This window comes from Magnolia sinica, chromosome 19, assembly GCF_029962835.1.
Source record: "Magnolia sinica isolate HGM2019 chromosome 19, MsV1, whole genome shotgun sequence".
In the NCBI taxonomy this organism is placed as follows: Eukaryota; Viridiplantae; Streptophyta; class Magnoliopsida; order Magnoliales; family Magnoliaceae; genus Magnolia; species Magnolia sinica.
This window is the reverse complement of record NC_080591.1, coordinates 48,283,979-48,293,816: the sequence shown is the minus strand read 5'-3', so window position 1 is coordinate 48,293,816 and position 9,838 is coordinate 48,283,979. Positions and strand designations below refer to the sequence as shown.

Sequence of the window (9,838 nt, the reverse complement as noted above, 5' to 3'; positions counted from 1 at the left end):
TCTCATAGGTGTCTTTTTGGTCCCATTCACATGTACAGACGTAGATTGATGAAAAACGTAAGATGAACGGTGAAGTGAGTTGATACAATGAACCGCACCAAAATTCGACCAAAACTACCCCTTCCCACTAGATTTTCGCCAGGAATTCAATGGACGGTGTGGATTTCTCAACTGATTTTAATCATGGGCCCCACCAGTAGCATAGTGGAAGAAATTCGCTTCCGGGAAATTTAAAAATTTCGGGCGATTGTGTGCCGCTTTCCGTGATCGGATTAGTGATTCGAACCGTCCAAGTGGAGCCTAAGCCAGGGCTGACCCTATCCATGGAGACAAATGCAAAAGATGGGATGATCAGCGTCTGGATCATCCTTCCAAATGCTGCTGGTTGTACGTAAGGCTGCGTAAAATAGAGTCTGGTTCTTGTGTGATTTTGTGTGCGGATATAGTGTCGGTTCTGCTGATTCTCCACCACCCCTCCTTGCTCTATAAAAGGAGAAGAAGGAGAGAGAGAGAGGGGACATTCAATTCCAAGGGGAGAACGTGAAGCAAGGAAGAGATTTTTCTTGTTTTTTTTCTGTTCTATTTTTTCTGTTTTATTATTAATTTTTTCTTTAAGATACTTAGCTTCATCATGTTTATGTGTGGCTAAACCTCTTAGCTAGGGCTAAGAGGTGAAGCTTGTAGTGAGATGTGAGACTCTATTTTATGCCTTTGATTTAATTTTAATTTGTGAACTGAACTTGATATTAGTTTGATTATTAAGGGAATGTTTTTAGGTTTTAATGGTCTGTTGTGACTAAAATTACAATGGGTCTGCGATAGCTTTGAGCGTGTTCCTTTCCTTTTATGTTTATGACGTCAGGAAGCCCTGTTGTGCACCATCGTCTCTTGGGCATGGTTGGATGATGGTACTCTTCTTAACCTTCATAGCATGTTGATTGGTTGGTAATTAGTTTAATTCGGTTGTTTACTTTGTCTCATGGGTATGATTTGGTGATGAAATCCATTCAATTCATATACCTTTCATCTCTTGAAAACTATATCAAAGGAAGTTCAGTTTGATAGTTACACCCTTCAACTGGATGAAGATAGGACTCTAAGTTCAGTAGAGTTCTTGAAACAGTCATAAGATCTCCCTGATCTCTACAAGTGGATCCTCTGAATCCCTAGTGTCCTTCCCCTGAATTCTTTAAGTTTTAGATAATTATTTCATCATTACTCCTCAAATCCACTCGATTTAGATTTCATCTTAGTCTAATTCTAGTTCTACTTAGTTTTAGATAACGTACAGGTTTCAGTCCCTTAGGATTCGACCTCGGTCTCACTGAGTTTATTACTACATCACAACCCTTTGCTTGGGGAGTGAACAAGTTTTTTGCGCCGCTGCAGGGGACTGACGGTTACGTCTTTCTGAAATTTATTAGTTTTGGGATTAGTTTAAGATTGGAATTTTTCTAACCTTAGATTTTAGGTTTAGGCTTTCTTGATTTTTAGAAACTAACCTATTTTTCCTGTTTTGTAGGATTCTGATATATGCTTTCTAAATTGGTAATATCTTTCTGATTTCTAATCCTCTATTTCTAGATTAGGTTTTGTTCTAGGAATTTTCCTAATTTATTTCATCTTTTATTTCTTTTCTTTTCTTTCTAGAGACTTTCTTCTTTTACTTTTAGAAACTAGGTTAGTGATTTCTCTTTTTAGAAACTCTTTCTAATTTTAGAAACTTTCTATTTTCTAGTTTTAGAAATTTTTCCCTTTTTAGAAACTAACTCTTCTTTTTATTTCTAAGATTAGAAACTTCTTTTTTAGAAACTAACTTTCTATTTTTATTTTTAGTAACTTTCTAATTCTAGGATTTCCTTCCTTTTTAGAAACTAACTCTTCTTCTTTGTTCTTTAAAAAATTTCTAATTTTAGATTTTCTATTTTTAGAAACTAACTTATTTTGTTTTCTTTTGCAGGATTCTAACATAGACCTCTAAATTGGTAACTTCTTTCTAATTATCTCTCTTCCTATTTCTAGATTTCTTATTGTAGTAGGATTTTTCTTAGGATTAGCTTCAGAGTTAGGGTTTCACCATGTATATGCACGAGTGGGAACATCAGTATGCTGAGAAGAATAACCTATATTGGGATGTTGATTATGATAAAAATCAACATGTCTCAAAACTTTTCTGAAACCGTCATCGAGAACCGACCGGAATATAATGTTTCACCAGTTAAAAAGTCTTTACGCGATCATATGCAGGAGAACAATTACACTCTACAGATTAACAAAACAGTACGTGAGTGTTGGGGTTATCATAATTATGGGCATGAGGACTATTATCACCCATCAGATAAGAAGAAAACAATGTGTGATTATATTATGAGTGATAATAAGTATTACCTACCATCATATTCTCCCATGTATGATCAGTATGACTATAACTAGTGGAAACATCAAAATTAAGAAAATGAACCAACAGCATGTTATAATGAGTATTCTCTTGGATACCCTACCTTTGAGACCCAACTAGAAACGATCCAAGAGGATTCATGTTTTAATCGAAAACTATTCAACCAACATGTTGTGGACATGATAAAATCATTAGAAGTAATTGAATCGCTCCTCAATAAGAGGAATAAGGCTAGTTTATCCCAGCCTCAACCCAATCAAGAGAAACAAAGTGAGGAAAGTGATCTTAACTCGCTTATGGAGAATTCTGGAATTTGGAATGAAGAGTTGATTTGTGCTAATGAGCATATGGTTCAATTTTCCGATGAGTCGATCTCGATGACTGTCTAAAGGAATGATCAAGAGACGTGAGTGTCTTTCAAATACAATGATAATGACACACTTCCCTCCCATGACACACGTGATTTCAATGATGAGAGAGAGGTTAGTTTATTCGAATCTCAACCGAATTTAGGAATAGAATGTGAGGAAAGCGATCTCATCCCAATTGTGCACTACAAGGAATTAGACAATGATGCGTATTGAGATGATAATCATGAATGTTCAGCCCAAATTTCCCTAGAATCAGTCTCAAGTATGGTCCAAGTCAGTGATTAAGAAGTACACTAAGTGATCGGTTATAAGCATCTACTCCACTCATCTGACATGCTTGATTTAAATGTGGAGGATGAGTTCCTTACAACTGACCCTTCTATTTCTTGTGAGATATGTTTGGACCACTTTCCTGAATTGAATGATGATATGATTTAGGAGAGGGACGAGTTGCTCGATACGACTCTAGAATTTGAAACCACCCAGTTGAGGCCACCATCTGAACTGTCGAGTTTTGACGATTCAATGCCTCAATTGAGTAGTTTCAATGAACAGAGTGATCACATCGATGCTTCCCCTATTGATTTTCAATATGTCTGTGCAGGATTAGAGCAAGAGAGCATACCTCCATCTACTTTCAAGGACGATGGATTCCTTGGGCAGATTATCACAAGCTCCAATGTGGAAAATAAGTCATGCTCAGCTGAACTTCCCAACTCTTTAGATGATTGCTTGGCACACTTTGCAAATTCAAACGATCCCATGATAAGAGACATAGTGAATGCCTTACAAGACAATATCTCGGTAGTCATCACTGACCAAGAGAATCCTTACTTTGAAGCCCCTTCCTCCCTAGATCCTCACTGTTTACCATTAAGGGAGGAGGAGCTAAAAATTGAACCTCAGTTTGAAACTTTGGAATGTAGACTACACCACTTCCTGAAATATTTTTTCAGTTTGATTTACCTGTAGTCTCTGATTCACCATGGGATACTAACTTTGAAACTTTTTCTGACACAGGTGAATCATATATACTTTGGATACCTCAAGTGAATCAACGACAAATTTTTAATGAGGTACGTAAGTTTCTCTGAAAAGTCAAGCTCCAGGGCATCCAAGCCTATTGCAAAAAGGGCTTTTGGATGATCCTGTTGAGGAGCTTACTGAGAAACTTATCAAGATATTTGTTGAAAGAGGAACCCTGCGGCATGGTCAAGCGGTTTTTCCCTGCTTTCATAGGACTTGGGTAGTTTGCTTTATGTTGTTCTAGGATAGACGGTTTTATGCCATTAGGTTAGTTTGCTTCCTGCATTATTTTAGGATAGTTTTCTTTCGTGTCTTCACTCTCGTGCTTACCAACTTTCATGCCGAGATCTCTGTGAAAAAGCCTCTTGATTTCTTCATCCAGGTACTATCTTTCCATCACTTCTCATTTACTTTCGTTATCCCATGTGCATTACATGCTTAATGCTTTTACATTGAGGACAATGTAGATTTTAGGTTGGGGGTGAGAAATTAGGTTACCTAATCAGTGTTTTCTTGGCCTTGAACAAAAATTACGATTTTTTTTTGAATTTTTCTGAATTTCTTATGAATTCGATGTGATTTTGACGGTAATTTATGACTCTTGGATTCAGTTGTCTATTAGATTTCACCATTAAGTTTGAGTTATTAATCCATGATTAGAAGTTTTAAACATTGATTGAATCATGATTTCATATGTCACATCTCGCTTACATATTGAGGTTTCAATTCGATATCAAAGGATTAACTTGGTAATCACTAAGCATAAAAGGAACCAACCTGAGAAAATTGAAAGGATTGGGTGAATGGTCTTCATCATAGGTTTGCTCCCTAGAGGTGAAGGTTCAATTCCTTAAGGTTGACATCCGAAAATTATTGGGCGATTGGTCTTCACCATAGGTTTGCTCCCTATAGGTGAAGAATTGATTCCCTCCTTAGCGTTACTTTTAATGGAAAAATCAAAATTTGAAAGAAAGATAAAGGATGATCTATGAGGTAAGTTTTAGTTTATGTTTTGGTTGTCATGAATTCTCTTGTTGGTCACCAATGATATCATCAAATAATGAATTGAATCTTAATATTGATAAGCCGAGATTACACTATACACTCATGGATCCTAATGTTTAATTTTTTTTTCTAATTGATGGATTAATACTTTGAACTTGATTATGAAGTTTGCCATGCACTTGAGTCCAGGAGAAAGTAATACCCAACATTCATGAATCTTAGAATTCTCATATCTAGATTATTTTTCAAAAATCACCTGAGTTTATAGAAATTGTCCTGTAATTCACAACGTATTTTTCACATACTTTACTCGGAGTAGCAAAATGCTGGTTGGGGGTTGTGTTGAGGGTCAAATATTATATATTAGACCCCAGTTATTGCCTAGATTTATGAACAAGGTACTATTTAACAGTCCGATTTAATCGTGTTTGTGATGCAAGGTCAATAGTCATGTTAACATAGGTAGATCCATATATAATATCATCAACATAGATTTGCACTATTAAAATGTGATCATTATGTTTCTTTACAAATAATGTCTTATCAACACTTCCCATTATAAAGTTGTGACTTAATAGAAACTTAGTGTAATGACCCAAAAAATTTCGTGCCAAGACCCGAGTACTACCTCTATTTTTCCTTAGAAGTTATGTGTGGGTTAATTAGCGCTAAACTCAATTGCTTGTGAAATTTGCACCAATCACTTTAAATTTGATCTGCAGGACCTTAAACCTGTAGAATCGTCAACGCTATGTTACCCTGAAATCTAAGATTCAACGCTAAATATAGTTGCTCTCGGGAGTACTGGGAAACTTTGTATCGGAACTGGACCGCGCATCGAAAGTCCGATAGCGTCGATCTTAGACAATTTTGGTCATCTTGTTGGGCTTGACCATCACCTCAAAAATCAAGTCCAGATGATGTCCTGGGTCGATTTGCTTGAGTCCGGAGTAAAGAGTGTGAGAAAGCTGAGAAATTAAATATAATTTATGAAATCTTAGTCGTGTTGCGCGCCGATTCTAAGCTATCTGACCATTGGATTTCGACCCAATTTCACCCTCGGATCGGGGAAATGGCCTGGCATGTCCTAGTGCCGATGGACCGATCGAGTTTGGTGACCGTTGAATTGAGAGTGGTCCGCCACGGCTGATCAGAATTGATCGGTATGAAAACTCAGATCTGACCTAGATCCATGGTCGGTGAGCTTAAGTCCGACCGCATGTGGAGAAAGGACCACCAGAAGTGTTCCGTTGGATCGGAATAAGCCTAATTTGGTTATAACCTAAGTATACCTTGGCCCTAGGGCTATTTTCATCTATTTTAGGCCTATATAAAGACCTTAAATCCCTCACTCTCTATTCCATACGAATTTTCTAACCCTAGCTAAGAAAGAGAGAAGAAAAGAGAGAGAAAGTGAGAGAGAAGTTGGTGAATCATCTTGAGATTCTTTCTTGTTATTCTGTATACCTAAACCATCACTTTTGAATCGTTATACCGGCGATTCTAAGTTCCTTCTTAGGTAAGTTAATCAAACCCTAGTCTGTTTTAGAGCTTAGACTTGTCTAAGTGTTCATGTAGCTCATTTTTATTCATGCCTTAGGTTTTCTAGTCGCCGTTGACGAAGACTTATCGTCTGAATCAGATCTATTGTGCTTTTTTGGTTTAAGGTGCGGACTATATTCGTATAGGTTATGGTTTTCAAGGCTTTCAATGTTGGGTAATGGTTTATTATTGTTGTGGATGCAATTTCACATGCCAACTGCGATGTTTATATTGCGTTTCTGTTATATATGAGATATATTGAGATTTGTGTATTCTATGTATATGTAGGAAGTATCGTATACGTATAAAATATGAACATGTGTTTGCCATGATTAATTGTCGTGTACTTGTGCTAGTTGTATGTGTGTCAACTCCTTGGCGAAAGGAATTGTCCAAATGTGTGTTATCACCAACATACGTCATGTATGTTGGACTATGTAGTCTAAGTGTTTGTAGAAATGTCTGAATGGTTAAGTGTGTAATATATTAACCTATTATGGGCGTTGAGAAGAGATTCTTAACTACCCTATTGATGTGTGTGATTTCCTACATGCAATTTACATTCTTTGTTGTTTAACTTCAAGCACTACTTAGGTGTAATTCATGCTAAGTTGATATTCATCAAATGCTTCCATATTGTATGATTAGAATTGTTGTTTCAATCCTGCTTTAAATTGTTATTATGAATATTTGTTATAATTGAAGATGTTTGGGACTATGGAATAGTCCAGGAAATCGGTAACAATCTTTGAGTTCGTGGCCGAGGTTGTTTTCGCCACGTAAGGCGTGTTTGACGAACCCGAGTCGATTAGGGTTGTCGGCAGTTGTTTAGCCACACGGAGTGTTTGTGCACTCTATGTCATTCAACTCAACGTGCGCTCATGTTAGTCGAGTTCGTCAAGTAACCCGATTGTCCCGATGGATGTTCACCATGTATGGATGCTATTGTTTGAATCTAGGGTACCAAACTTACCAATGAAATTTCGTTAACCATTGTACCTTGATCTGCTAAGACTCATGAGCCGAGCATGGTGGTATGGGATACTGTGGTCAAGCTGTCGGCCTACGCTGGCATGACGAGCCTCTCCGTAGTAACCAGTGAGCACACTAGATTCGTGAGCCGATTATGGTGGTATGGGACACTATATTCGTGCTGTCGGCCTACATTGATTGGTGACGAGCCCTTTGTAGTGACCTCGAGCATACCTTGCTACTGCATTGAGGCGACGAGCCTTAGGGTAGTAACTAAGGTATGATAGGCATGCATTGATTGGTGACGAGCCCTTTGCAGCGACCTAAAACCATATGATCGTATGAGATTGTCTAGGACTGACGACCCTAGAATGGATCACTGTTTGGAAAGTGATATGAGGAAGGTACCTTAGCTTCCCAATCCTGCTGTATGAAAAGGACTAATAACAACTTGGTAATCATGTTCATGCACCGCATTGCATGTGCGTAGGAGTCGTTGGCACTGCGGGAGGTTGTCATGCGTACCGTAAGATGAAGACGCTGAGGGAGTGCAGGCGAGAGCATGCATCATTCCTACATACATCCTTGCATTAACAAGAGTAGTTAGGACGTGTTTGATTGTATTGCCTTATCATTACTGCTTGATTGATTTGATAACATGTTAACTTTTACTGTATAGTTCCACTGAGTTGATCACTCACTCCCACATTCTGGGACGGTGTTTCAACACCAACCAGACTCTGTCTTAGATGCAGATGATGACGCGACCCCTGAGGCAGAGCAGGAGTATGAGGATGATGAGGACGCGTTTTCTTTTATGCAGTTCTCAGGCGGGTTCATGTGAGTCATGTCCTGATATGCGGGGATTCTGGGTTTTCTTTGTAATTGTAATAGATGATGTCATTTTGATACTTATATTTTGAAAACAACACTTGTAATTATGACCTGGCAGAGTATACGTATTTCAGGGACTTGCACATGTACACATATGTTTCTTTAAGTCTTCCGCTTGCGTCTTTCACTTATCCCTGAATTATGTTTGCAGTTTGGCTTAATCTATTCCATGTTTTATGCACTCATACAGACAACATACATCCATCATTCAATATGTTGCATAAGTGATGTTTTGAAACTCGGGAGCTGAGTTATGCTCGACTCCGAATTGTGGCATTACAATCACGAGGATCCAACCATCCGTTCAGATCGAAACTTCATACAGGGTCTGAAGACCATATATTAACCGTACACATCGAAGTTCGTCTATTGGATCCTTGTGGAAGCATCCTAACGGACAGATCATCCCATAAATTAGTGATTTGAGGCCCACCTGATCTCTGGATACACTTAAATTTTGGACTCAACATCTTAAATTGGATGGGGAAAAGGATGGACAGTACGGATTTCTCGTGAACATCATAGTGGACCGCACCTGCACTTGAGTGTGCACAGTGCGTACGTACACTGGACGCGCACCGGACGGTTAGCCCGGTCAAAGACGGGCTGACCCGTCTCCTTCCTGCGAAAGGAAACAGCGGACGGACGCTGTCCGTCCATTTTTCAGTAGTAAGGCCCACTCATCATCTAAATAGATGATCTAGACCGTCCATTGAATCTCTTGGGTAGACGTGACCCTCGCCTATGTGCCTTTTTGGTCCCATTCATATGTACAGACGTAGCTTGATGAAAAACGTAAGATGAAGTGAGTTAATACAGTGGACCACACCAAAACTAGAGAAAAGGTACCCATTCCTGACTGGTTTTTCGCCAGGATTTTAATGAACGGTGTGGATTTCTCTGAAACCATCACTACAGGGCCCACCGAACATGTCAGCACATCTGCGTAGGCTTTACGCGCGTCCGGGAAATCCAGAAATTCTGGACGATTGTGGGCCACTGTCCGTGATCGGATCAGTGATCCGAACTATCCAAATGGAGACCAGGCCAGGACTGACCCTAGCCATGAAGACAGATGCAAAAGCTGGGACGATCAGTGTCCTGATCATCCTTCTAAATGCAGCTGGTTGTACGCAAGGCTGTGCAAAACAAAGTCCGGTTCTTGTGTGATTTGGACTGCAGAAACAGGGTCGGTTCTGCCGATTCTCCACCACCCCTCCTTGCTCTATAAAAGGAGAAGAATGAGAGAGAGAGAGAGAGGGGGGATTCAATTCCAAGGGGAGAACATGAAGCTGTTCTATTTTTGCTATTTTATTATTATTTTTTTCCTGTAAGATACTGAGCGTCTTCATCTTTATGTGTGGCTAAGCCTCTTAGCTAGGGCTAAGAGGTGAAGCTTGTAGTGAGATGGGAGACTCTATTTTATGCCTTTAATTTAATTTTAATTTGTGAACTGAACTTGATTGTGGTTTGATTATTAAGGGAATGTTTTTAACTTTTAATGGTCTGTTGTGACTAAAATTATAATGGGTCTGCGATGGCTTTGAGTATTTCTTTCTCCTTTTGATGTTTATGACGTCAGGAAGCCATGTTGTTCACCATCGTCTCCTGGGCATGGTTGGATGACGGT

At 38.9% G+C, this 9,838-nt stretch overlaps 1 long non-coding RNA gene across 1 annotated transcript; it reads right to left on the bottom strand.

The window, feature by feature from the left end:
* Nucleotides 1-1,707: 1,707 nt before the first annotated feature.
* LOC131234458 (uncharacterized) lies at nt 1,708-2,019 on the bottom strand. Its single transcript, XR_009165716.1, has 2 exons — nt 1,818-2,019; nt 1,708-1,769 (listed from the first exon to the last, which is right to left on the bottom strand). It is a non-coding gene; the product is annotated as an uncharacterized LOC131234458 (long non-coding RNA).
* Nucleotides 2,020-9,838: the final 7,819 nt, after the last annotated feature.